We start from the raw sequence: 13,852 nt of genomic DNA, 5'->3' as shown, positions 1-13,852 counted from the left end.
AAAACTCAATGTGAGGAAAGTACATGTTAATTTCACGTGCAGAGAAAAACTTTGTAGGCGACATAAAGCCACTTTACCATAAATATCTACCTAATGAGTTTTACCTGTTAACCGACGATATTGTACTATCGGACAAGTACTTGTATTCTTTCATTATCTGCCCGGACACAGACTTAAATACTTAAACTTACTCTGTTCCCATTTAGATATTTTTGATATGAAAGTTTTTGACTTAAAAAAAACCTTTTTGAAACACCCACTTTAAAATGAAATATAGATCTGTGTATACTCAACTTTTAAAATGTGTTAAGTACTGAGTTTACATTTTTTAAACTGGCAACTCAAATAAGACTGAATATCCCGATAATACCTACATCCTTCCTTATTCAAATAGTTGTTGTCGCACCGTCGTGTGAGCAAGTCACATTGTGAAAAGTGTTACTGAGAAAAATCTTTATCATGTACCTGCATCTCCTCACTTCTGACAGAGTACAATAAGTGTTACATAAACTGCCTAAAAATACATTTCATCAACATCTACACGATACCGGCATGTACAATAGTAAAAGTAAAGTGCTTCATTAAAGAAAAAACGGAAGAATTTTAGAGTGAGTACAATTTTTATACAGTCCACCAATTCCTTTTGTTATCAGCTTGAAAGGTATTGAGCTGACCTAACACATATGTTTGTTACAATATTTGAGTTTGTCCAAATGTTCGTAGATAAAAGACTGGATTTCACCCCGGGAGTCATTAAGATTAACAAATTACAACAGGGTTGTAAATACCTTAAATAAGGGAATATGGAAGTCTAGGCATTTACAGGGCTTATGACCTGTCATTGGCTGTTTTACGTGGCCACTTTACACACTATGTTACATTCACCATTTTGCCTATGTTTAAACATCCATATTTCTTCAATTCTTCCATCTGTTGATTTTAGTGAAGTAAAAGAGCTGAAACCTTTATTGTTGTGAAGAGATTCATCTGACTGAATTATTTCGCATACTAGGCAACGCCTGAAAACAATTTTCCAATTTTTAAACTTCTTCTTGGACCAGTTGGTTTTATTACATTTATATATTTGTGTTATTTATCATAATTATATTATAAAAGTCCCCCTTCCTCTTCTTCGTTCTTTTTCCTCATTTTTTTCTTTCCTCACCTTCTTACAGTATTTTTTATATTCTCTCCTTAGTGTACACCGTGTTCTGCTATTATACTCGTTTATGTAACAAACTTGAACTGGATTGCACTATTTTCCGTACTTATTTGTTAACATAATTTCTCTTGTTTTTCTTAGTAAAATGATAAATATATAAAAACACTTTATTTATTATTCCAAGTTCATAACGTAGACAATATTTATAGAAAATAAAAGATTATTCCCATGATCAATGAAAACAAGCTTAGCGATTTTCAAATAATTTTATCTTGCCAAAATGTCATACTAAACAATTCTAACAAAGTTACGTTTATTTAGGTGAAATAGCCTCCCTAAAGAAATGAAGAAAATAAATATATAAATAAATTGAAAGAAAACCTTGCAAAAAAGAACTTGATGATGTGCGATGTGTGATGTGTGATGTGTGATGTGTGAATATTTTGGAAGAGGACAAAATCTATTCTCAGAAAGGAGTTTCAGGACTGGATTTTCCTTCTGAGTGAGAAATTTTTTGATGGTTTTTAAAATATTTGAGTTAATTTATTTCAATTTTATTTTTTCATGTACCGCGAAACCGTCTAATTTTGCCCTGGATGGATATTTTGCCCAAACAGTCTAATCAGTCTAATCTATGATAAGTTTTTTTAAAGGTTGATCATAGATTAGACTGTTTGGGCAAAATATCCATCCAGGGCAAAATTGGACGGTTTCGCGGTACTTTAAATATTCTTTTCATTGCATGTTATTTTATATGTTGATATGCCATCTATTTAAAATTTTGTTTTGTTTTGTATAATATATTGTGATATTGTTAAAGTTTTATGCATATATTCGTCCCAAATCATCACAGGACTTTGGTTCTATGGAGTTGGGATTTGTGTCTCAATAAATATTATATAAATATATTGTGAACAAAATAAAAAAACAAATAAAATAAAAACAAAAGACTAATGGAAAATGACAATGTATGAATTTTTTATTATTTAAAATACTTATAATACGTGTACCCACTATAAACGCTGAGTAAGTTCATCTACAAGCGCAAGATCTTGTGTCTCGTTTTTGGAGAGGAACAGCATGAAAAAAAAACAAAATACTGAACTTATATAATGTAATAAAAACTGTAATAAATGTAAATGAATTTTATGTGATATATCAAACAAATAAAAATATATACTTTATACATGTGAAGTATTTTGCATAAACTGTAAAAAATTTCAGAAGAAAGTGCTTTAAATGTTAAAATACTCTATTTCTTTAAATAATGTAAAATAAATTACTTCATGAGATATCTTTATTTTCTAATTTCTTCATTTTATTTATTTGAAACTCACGTACACATTTTCCCTTTTTGCCAGACTTTTACCAACTTTCTCAAATGTTAATTACGAAGTGCATTTAGCAGAACCTTAGCGAATCAAAACGCTTTCATGATTTTGATAAGAAATAAAAAACTATGATAATATTTACGCAAAAAATGACAATTTAATACTTTTTGTACCTACACCTACCAGTAGATAAGGCACATAGATAAAATGTTAAGGTAAATAATTGTTGTAATTGTCGAAATGAGTTGTTTCATCCTACTTTTTACGTGCAAGATATTTCGACGAAAACGTCACAATTTATTACTTAAAAGGTTATGCGGTGACTGAGAATTTCGATTATTGAGCATTGTTTTTCTGTCACTCTCACGCAAATGTTTCATGGCTACTGTGCAGAAAAGGCGACTGCACGTTTCATTTGTATAGAAAAACCGGTCACAATTATTTGATGCGTTTTTGGCAATTACACCATATGAAATACTATATTTGATCATAGTTCTATAAAAAAAGTATAAATCACTTTAGTAAACTTCTTCTTTTTCTAATTTTCGAAAATGGTAGATGTAAACGGAAGATTTTATTATAGAATATAATTGTCAATAGTCTAAATATTATTTCTATAAACAAGATATAGGTGGGCAAGATTAGACATATAAACAAAAACACCAATCTCTGAAAATTTTATAAATAAATTTAACATCCAAATAGGACTTCCTAAACGTAGATCGTAAGTATACTAAATAAGTAGAAAATTAAGAAAAACATATGTTAAAATAAAGTACATACTATTATCTTCTATATTTAAAAGGTTTTTTTTTAAACTCAATCACATTAGTCCAAAATAGCAAGAGAAACTTGTCCGTAAAATTAAAGCGCTTAGATTTAAAACGTGTACCTCTGATAACGATTGGATTTCAAATGACTCCTGGTCCTCCTGGACAAGGAACTTGAGTGGACTGGAGTGGAAGACGTTTGATGACTGCCGTTAGATGGACCGGCTACTTAGCTTGAAGAACTAAAGGTTTAACGAGGTTTTTGACGTACTTTCTTATTATCTGCTTTGACCGGTTTTTCTGTCTAAATACTCGTTAGTGCGTCGGACTGATTATGCCTAAAAATCGACAAAATCGACGTTTCGTTGTCCCGTTTCCGCACCCCAAAATTGAATCGATTCGACTATTTTTTTTAAAGAGTATCATAATAAAATTTTCTGTGTTGGTACATTTTGGGTTTTTCAAAAATATATTATAATATACCGTGCCTCCGAAGACGGCAGATAACACTGGGCGCAATTAGGTGTTTTAAGATGGTCTTAGTTCCCATAATTTTTTTTATTTTTATTTTACACGGTTTATCGCGTTTTTTAAAAAAAAAATCATTAAATCTTTTTTTTACATAATCATTCTTTCGAACAATTATTTGATTCCCGCCAAACTGCAAAAGCAGTTTTTTGCAGGGATTTCTCTCTTTGAATATTTTGGAATCACAATATAATAATGTTTACATAAAAATATAAAAATTCTTAAATATGTTAATAAAATAAAAGTTTGAAAAAATTAAATACAAGTAAATCAAGTCTTTTTTGATACCGAAATACAAATATAAAAAATAATAAACAAACACTTTTTTTAACACTGTTTTAAATTGTTTGGTTATCCTTTTTTTTTACTCACTAAACTTTTTTTTTTTAAAACAAATTTTACTTTATTTTTATTTATTTCACTATTTTTTATTTGAACACAGTAATACAAAATAAAATATACCTATTACATTAGTACACATGATAAACTTGAAGTAAATTACATTAAAAATTAATATATTACAACAGAGATGAAGAACATTTAAGAGAAGGTAATATGGAAGTCTAGGCATCTACAGGGCTTATGACCTGTCAATGGCTGGTTTAAGTGGCCACTTTACACACTGTGTAACATTCAATTACCTTCTCTTAAATGTTCTTCATCTCTGTTGTAATATATTAATATAAACAGCTCCCGAGGGAGTTGAATCCAGTCCTTGTCTACAAAAATTTGGACAAACTCAAAATATTGTTGATAAATTACCTGGTCCATGAAGAAGTATAAAAATTGAAAAAATAATATTTTCAGGCGTTGCCTAGTATGTAGGTGAAATAATTCAATTAGATGAATCTCACCCGCATAAATAAAGGTTTCAGCTCTTTAACTTCACAAACATCAACAGATGAAAGAATTGAAGGAATATGGATGTTCAAATATAGGCAGAATGGTGAATGTTACACAGTGTGTAAAGTGGCCACTTAAACCAGCCATTGGCAGGTCATAAGCCCTGTAGATGCCTAGACTTCCATATTACCTTCTCTTAAATGTTCTTCATCTCTGTTGTAATATATTAATATAAACAGCTCCCCAGGGAGTTGAATCCAGTCCTTGTCTACAAAAATTTGGACAAACTTAAAATATTGTTACATTAAAAATTGTACATTATATGAACCAAATAGAATTGTAGAACAAAATTAATATGGAAAACAAAAATAAAGATCAGATACAAAATACGCTTGTATATGAAGAGAACACTTAATACAATTAACGTAAATTGGAAGTAAAAAGTGAGATTCTGGACATTTTTTTGATTTATGAATCAGTTGTGTTAAAAATATTAGCAATATTCCCAAATTTATTGGCAATAATTGCCAACCTATTAATAGCGTCGGTAGTTTTCTTCCAGAAATAAAATTCGTTGTCTTGTTTGTCTCTGTGGTACATGAAATCTATTAATTGTACAATTTCTGGGCAATCAAATAGAGAGTTGACTATTTTATACAGTAACATAAAACTAAACATTTCTCTTCTATCATACAATGAAGGTAGTTAAAACAACAGTTAGATCTAAAGTTCTACTTGTAATTATTTATAGTTAATTTATTTGGAATTTTTACAGCTTTTTACACAAGAAAATAAGTAGAAATATATTAACAATACTAGAGCCAATTAAAAAAATCCACGGTTAATCTAATAATACATAATATATAAGAAAAAAGTTTATAAAATTTTATGTGTGCGACGTTTGTATTCATGTAACATGTCGGTGAGTAAATAAAAAAAGTAATTTAAAACGTGTATAGGAGAGAACTAGGTATGAGGTTTGACTATAAATAAAATAATAATAAAAATATATAGTTTATACCTACTTTCGAAACCTTTCAAAAAATATTTTTTTAAGTAATGTTTTGATTGTATTTTTGAAAAATTTTAGTAAGTGTCAAAACCTTATTCTGAATAAAACATTTGAATTTAAAATTGATTTAGTACATATTGAATGAATAATGTGCAACAAATCCCATTTAACACGGTAGACGGTAGGTAACCACAAGATGCAGTGCATACGATGTATTGTCGACAATAAACAAGGTAGGTATGACAGTGCGCGTGCGTTAGTGCGAATAATACATACATATTATGTGCACCTACATTGTATATATATATGTATATTTATGAATAGATATAATCATATCCATTGGGATATTGAGCGTAGTTAATGTCTCTTAGAAATCTTCTCTGTATCGATTCAAGAAGTTTAATGTGTACTTTATAATACCTACGGAGCAATGGCGGCTGAAGGGGTTAAAATGGAGAGGTCATTTTTTTCACTAAATAGGTACATAAGCGTTTCACATTTTTTTTTTGTAAAATACATTAATATCCAATATGATACACAAATTCACAAAATACCATTTAACGATTTAACTATTTTTTTGGTCTCAATACTCACTTAATAATTAATAAAGAATTCGTTCTTCTTTAGTTTAGGTATGTAAAATTCATTGGAATTCATTTATCAGTCTATCTCTTCCAGTCTAGACCAATGCAAATGTTACAATTATTATTATCAATCTTATTCCAATCTTCCTTATTTTGTATTGTTAGCTCTACCGGGACAATGCCCGCGTTTCAACTAATTTTGGGCGAAATGTTTCGATATTCATGTACTTACGTACGCTACTTTTCATCTCTTTTTCTCTCATGCAAAAATGTAGACAGAAAACTTTAGCTTTGGGACAATTACAGAACGACCCGCACGTGCGGTGATTTTTCGTAGTAATATTCTAGATGAACATGTAAAAAATATGAAGGTTAATACGTAATTATGTATTTGAATGAATGACTTAAATTTTTTCACTACAATTCCCTATGAAATAATATTGTATATTTTCTTTTTAATGTATTTTAGGTTTAATTTTTTAGATCGAGTCTATATTTGAGTACAGTACTCCACTTGACCACGAACAAATAAAGAGATAAAATAAAGATTTAAGATTTTGAACAATAAACAATTTATAAAAAAAAGAAAACAATATAGACACGCCAATGGCAAATATACAATAAATAATCACTCTAGTGCATTGGTCGGCAAACTCGTTAGTCAAAAGAGCCAAAGATCAGCAGTACAACAATGAAGAACTGTTTTGAGAGCCAAATTTATTTTCGTTTTGAAACATTTTCTCTTGAAAGCCAACGGACCTTATTATGTAGCAGAAGATTTGCTTATTCACTCTCCATTAATAAAAAAATAAATGAATTGACTATGATAAAGAGCTTAAGTTATTGTACAATTAGGTTGACAATCTTGATTATCAACTGCAAAGCATTAAAAAAAAATCTTGACATGTCTACGCACAAAGCGCTCATTGGTGAATAATGCAATGGTAAACTTGTATCTCGTGATCAATTTTCACCATCAAAATAGAAACAAAACCTTTTCTTCCACCGGTAATACTTTTTGGCCCACCAGATCACGTTTTTCTGTGCATTTAATGACAACATTTGCAATATCTTTGCCACGTGTTTGACCTTTCAGTGACAATAATGCTAAACAAATAATGTTGAGATCCGTACATTATGTAAGGATGAGACAAGCATTTTCGACAAAATCAAGAGAGGAGCTCTGCGCTGGTTTGGACATGGAGAGCGAAAGGACAGCGAAAGAACGGCTTAGAATATTTACAATGCGAATGTTGATGGATGCAGAAATAGGGTAAGATCGAGAAAGACTCGGCATGGCCAAATCCAACAAATACTTGAAGATGGACATGTAAAAAGTCGGAATAATCGACACGCGTGCATGAGAAGATGTATGAATGTAGAGGAAGCGAGATCTGTATGCAAAGATATAGTGATGTGTTGTTCTATCCTCTCTGCCTACCCTTACGGGGAAACGGCGTGGTGGTTTGTTGTTGTTGTAATCCTAAAAGTTCTTCATTACTTGTTTCACCGGCGAAAAGAGAAACGTAGGCTGTGTGAGCCACACTCGAGTGGCAAAAGAACCACATGCGGCTCGCGAGCCGCGGTTTGCCGACCACTGCTCTAGTGTTTATATCTGCCATAGCCTAAAAAATAATTCCAAAATCCAGGAAGAATAGCTTACAAATATATTTATACTTTTGAATATCAAGACGCCATTTTTTATCGAAACTCAACCGGGCAGCGTCAAAACACACTACCGCATTCCTTCCGTGCGCCTTGAACGTAGATCCCGTCTGTACATATTATGTTATACATAATTTTTCTGTTATACATAATTTTTATGTTATAGGTATTACATATTGTTTACAACATAAATATTATAAGTTATTTATAAAATGTCACGCGCACGCTTTCCATAAAATACTGATCCTCTTATTAAAATTCAACCAATGTCATCACGACGACGCGACAAATTAAAATAATTTCATATTTATAATTATATAACTGAACAGACCAGACTGTCGAAATGGCCGACACGTGCTCCTGCCTGACAGTAGGTCAATTCAATTAAATCTAGAGTCAATTGAAGAATACATCTTACGGCATTCGACAAGCATTGTCGTTTTAAATTGAGGTGAAAATATGTGTTCGTTTAATGATTTTTTTTTAATTTTAAATTTATTTTTTTATTAATAACAAATAAAAATACAAAATTACAACTAAATATTTTTTTTTACATTAATCAAATACATATATTTACATTGACGTTTCTCATTACGTAAAAGAAACAAACAATTCTTGTGTACATCATGGGGAGTGACGTCTTGCAATTGTTTATTTTAGTTTAATTCATAATATGTTTAGAAAAACATAAAAAATTACAAAAAAGAAATAAACGATGTTTTCAATCAGTGTTACATAAAGAAGAATTATAGATGTAATTTTTCACTTCTTTCTTAAATATATTGTATTTCTGACTGTACTTTCTATTATCTTTGTTCATTTTATTAAAGAAAAAAAAATCCTTTGTAAGTATAATGATGTTGTGCAGTAGTTGTTTTTAATTTAGGAATTAAGATATTACCACCTGCTCTAGGTTGCGTACTTACGTTTCGAGACCTAGAAATACTACTATTTATTTTATCTTTATGTATTTGAAGCAAACAACTCTTTTTATAAAGCAATTTTATATGTAAAACCTTAAATTTAAAAAAATAATTGAGCAGTGGGAAAAGTAGATGGTTTTTTCAAAATAACTTTTAAAATTAATTTTTGTATTTTTTCAACCGGTAAAATATTTTATTCCCATAATCATTTAAATTCTTGATATACAACCCCTGCTTGCACTTGTATATAACATAAAAAATTGTTTAGTCTCCCACCAGTCTGACGATGTCCGTCACGACGAAACCCGGTCACTGATAAAAATTATAAATAAAAGTAAAATAAAACTATATCATCATCATTCCATGTCCGCTCCCTAATTGGAGCATATGGTGTTCATGAAGATCCTCCAGGCATCTCTGTCGGCTGCCAGCTCCTGCGCGTCGTCCCAAGTCAGGTTCGTGTCCCGTAGTTCTGACATGAACTGCCGACGAACAGTCAGCAGTGGACGTCCAGGACGTCGAGAACCTGATGCCTTGTAAAGTAGGCAAGCGTGTTTGAGGCTCTGACGAGGCATCCGCAGTACATGGCCAAGTCAACCGTATCGCATCCGCTTGATGACAGTTGTCACCGGAGTTTGCTGCATCCGTTCTCTTATTACTTCATTCCTCACAACGTCAAACCACCGCACACCTAAGATTCTTCTGAGACACCTATTCTGAAAACTCAATATTTTGCTGTTTTGGGCCCCAGTGAGGTGCTACGATTCGCATCTATAGAGGAGAATAGGCGTTATATAGGGGACATTTGGTTTTCGCTGAGTAAATATCCGATCCCGAAAAAACCATATACGTATTTTTATTATTATAAGGAACAAATTAGTTGCAAACATAGAGGGAACACATTTTTAAGAACGGAATATGGAATTCTAGGCATTTACAGGGCTTATGACCTGTCACTGGCTGGTTTATTTATTTGGCACTTCGAAGAAATATAAATGTTAAAACATGGGTCAAACAGTGAATGAACCCTTTTAATACCTTGTCATCGCTCTAATTTTCTTGCCTCCTCTTTCACAGTAGTAGCCGCTCGATTGTGGAATTATCTACCAACTAATGTTAGAGACGCCCCTTCTTTATTTGCATTTAAGTCAAGATTGAAATGTCACTATCTAAATATTTAAATTGTTCCTTTATCCTTCTTCTTTCCTTCCCATCCCCTCTCCTCTCTTCAAAGTATAGTGTTAATTTTTTTTAAATATTAATTTTTGTTAATCTTTGCTTTTAATTTATGTATAACATTGTAAGATTCAATATGTCCACGTATTTATATTTTTCTCGAACTGAACGGTTTGGGTAGGTAGGAAGAAATTGCCTTAAGGCAATATGCCCGCCCTTATATGTATATATATTGTATATGTATATAAAGTGTCAAATAAATAAATAAATGTTACACAGTGCGTAAAGTGGCCCTTTGAACCGGCCAATGACAGGATTTTATACTATGTTATGCCTAGACTTACATATTCACTTCTCAAAAATGTTTCCCCTGTCCGTTGCTACATATTTAGATTTTAATTACTCCCTAGGGAGGATATTTTATTTTATTTTATTTTTATTTTTATTTTTATTTTATTAGGGAAATCAACAGTTCTACATACATATTTTTAGTAAACAAACAGATATAGTGTATAAACTCAGAACTAATAACAGATTTCCACATAGTATACAAAGTTAGTAAAGAATATATATATTACATATCAAATAAATACAAACAATTTATACATATAAAAATGTTATTTTCAAGTACTCAATAATCAAAGATTTTTTAAATATTAATTTTAAGAACATTAAGTTACTGTAAATTGGGCGGGATAAGGACAAAAATGCTTAAAGAGAGGATAAGGAGGGGGGGGGGGGGGGAGATGTACATATTTATTATTATAATGTCTACTAAGTTACATAATACATTTTTAGTGTAAATTTTAAATCTGACAGAGTGATGTTTGTATAATCTATATTTTTAAATTTTGTATTGTACATTGAAAAAGTCCTACGAAAAAAAGCATTTTTAACATACGATGTTTTACTTGTTGGTACATGAAACAGGATATCCAGCTTGTCTGCAAACATTTGGACATACTCAAAATATTCTTGGCTAAGCGGAAATAATTTATGGATAACGTTTGAGACACACTTAACTTTTTCTTTTTACGGTCGCTGGTTGAGAAAAAGATCGTAACAATAAAACTGTACAAGACTTCTCATCTTACTTAACTTTCCATCGTACAAATGTCCTCATTTGCATCATGTTATCTATTAGTTACCGCGATTTATAAGTACAGCGAATCTTAACTAGTTAATTGAAACGTAGTTTGCATAGTCAGTTCTCAGCGAAATAAAATTTTCGCAAAAATGTGTCAAAAAGCTTTTCATACTCGCCTGTAAGTAAAAAGCAGATGATATAATTTTAAAATTTGTTGCAACAGAGAGAGAAAACATTTTCGAGAAGGGAATATGGGAGTCTAGGCGTTTACAGAGCTTATGACCTGTCATTGGCTAGTTTTATTTATTTATACTTTTACGTTGTTTGTATTCTTTTTTCTATACATAATAATGTTGTGGGTGTCCCGTGCCGAGGGAAACATTTTACAAAATGTGAAACATGCCTAAGATTAGCTATTTTTCAATTCAATTCAATTTAATTCAATTTCAATTCAATTCAATTAATTTATTTTAAATATAACATATACATTACAAAAATATGTTCAATACGTACATATTATAAAAAAGAAAAAAAATACACGAAAGAGACTCATGTCAAAGTAGTAGAAGAATCCTGCTCCGGAAAACCCCTTCGGATACATGGAACAGATCAATATCCAGAGCGATGTTGTTCAGCATAGCGGTAGCCCTTCCAACAGGCAGGTTGGTCCTGAATATCGGAATATGAAACAATCTATGCTGACGCTGTCTTAGGTAATTATCAGGAACATACAAACCAATGCTCATGATAATTTCAGAATTATCGATCATACCGCGCAACAATCGATAAAAATGTGTAGTCAAATACACATTCCTTCTAGTCTCTAAACTGTTGTAGCCAAGCATACCCTGGAGAAACTCGGTCGGGTAGAGCCGAGAATAATACCCGCACTCTCTCATGTAGAGATATCTCAGAAACTTCTTTTGGATTATCTCTATCATAAGAGAGTACTTCAGTTCATGTGGCCCCCAAATCATCGAGCCACTCTCGAGTCTTCTTCGCACCAAGGAGTTGTAAAGAGTTCTCAGTACGCGGGTATTTTCGGAAACCCTGGCAGTACGCAGAACAAATCCTAACATCTTCAATTTAACTAAGTTAACATAATAATAACAATAAAAAACGTAAATAATCCAATTAACCTAATTATAATTAACATAATAAACAATAAAAAACTAAAATATTCATAAAAAACATAACCAATAGACCTATAGAAAAAATTTCATAAACAGTGCACACATTTTACCTATTTGGCTTGATTCACTCATCGATCCGTGCGCAACCCACCTCCACTATCCATTTCTTAATAGCAATTTTGAATTGTGAGAACTTACTTATTGTCCTTACGGATAATGGTAGTAGATTGTACACTTTAACTGAGTAGTAGGTCAATCCCCTTTGACCGAAGGTTACATTTATTTTTTTATTTTTTTGCAGCATCAGGGTGGAGTATCTAGTAACTCTTGTATTTGTAACGGAAGGTAGGTAATAATGTTTACGTGCGTATAGTAACAAAGTTTTTACATAAAGTTGTTTTATAGATTTGACATTAAGATTTTCAAATATACCGAGGGAGCTAGTTCTGATTAGGACTCTTAAGATAAGTTTAAGTGGCCACTTTACACACTGTGTAGCAATCACAATTCTGCTTATGTTTAAACATCCACATTTCTTCAACTCTTCCATCTATTGACTTTTGTGAATTAAAGAAGCTGAAACCTTTATCATGCGGGTGAGATTAATCCGGCTGAACCAAATCACCTACTAGGCAACGCCTGAAAACAATTCAATTTTTATACTTCTTCTTTTACCAGGTAGTTAATTCAACAATGTTTGAGTATGCCCAAATGCTTGCAGACTGACAGGATTTCCTCCCAGACAGAGAGGGAAAACATTATTGACTGTTATAATAAATTTAAATATTAATAACTCCCTAAAGAGGAAATCCAGCTAGTCTGGATACATTTGGACATACTCAAACATTATTGAATTAACTACCCGGTAAAAGAAGTGTAAAAATTGAAAAAAATATTTTCAGGCGTTGCCTAGTAGGTGATTTGGTTCAGCCGGATGAATCTCACCCGCATGATAAAGGTTTCAGCTTCTTTACTTCACAAAAGTCAACAGATGGAAGAGTTGACAAAATGTGGATGTTTAAACTTAAGCAGAATGGTGAATGCTACACAGTGTGTAAAGTGGCTACATAAACTAGCCAATGAAAGGTCATAAGCCCTGTAAATGCCTAGACTCCTATATTCTCCTTCTCAAAAATGTATTCTCTCTCTGTTGCAACAAATTAAAAAAAATACAAATATTATAAATGCGGAAGTGTGTGTCTGTTTGTTCGTAATTCCTTCACGTCACAACGAGAACATCCGATCAACTTGTTTTTTGTATAAGGATAGCCGGTGAACTGGCAAGTGTTACAAGCTACTTTTCATCCGGAAAAATATAGCTCTTGGGAAAATCCTAAGTGGAAAAATTTATTAATATTTAAACAGAATGATGATGCTACGTCGCCATAGACTAATGGACCGTCGTATTTAAGGAACAGTGAATGTCGGAAGACCGACAGTCGATACAGGCTACTTTTTATTCTGAAAAAATATATCATTTCTTCGGGGAATTCTTATTGCTAAACGACAAAACTTAATTTACTTATTAATTAACTAATCTATCACTTATACCACGCGACTGAAGCCTCGAGTAAAAGCTGGTACTAATATAGATTGTGTAATTCAATTAAAATCTGAAAACAGGAAGTAACACTTTGT

At 31.6% G+C, this 13,852-nt stretch overlaps 1 protein-coding gene across 1 annotated transcript in view; it reads left to right on the top strand.

Annotated features, from left to right (window-relative positions):
• The first annotated feature begins 338 nt into the window (after window positions 1-338).
• The window catches only part of LOC148275556 (clavesin-1), a 57,980-nt gene continuing 44,466 nt past the window's right edge, over window positions 339-13,852 (top strand). Inside the window, exon 1 of the mRNA XM_088235549.1 lies at window positions 339-608. The gene's annotated coding sequence lies outside the window, so the exon portion shown is untranslated. The remainder of the gene's footprint in view (window positions 609-13,852) is intronic.

The sequence above is a fragment of the Micrasema longulum genome, unplaced genomic scaffold (assembly GCF_059751315.1).
Source record: "Micrasema longulum isolate JH-2025_06_02 unplaced genomic scaffold, ASM5975131v1 h1tg001391l, whole genome shotgun sequence".
NCBI lineage: Eukaryota > Metazoa > Arthropoda > Insecta > Trichoptera > Brachycentridae > Micrasema > Micrasema longulum.
This window is presented reverse-complemented; position numbering and strand designations above follow the sequence as displayed.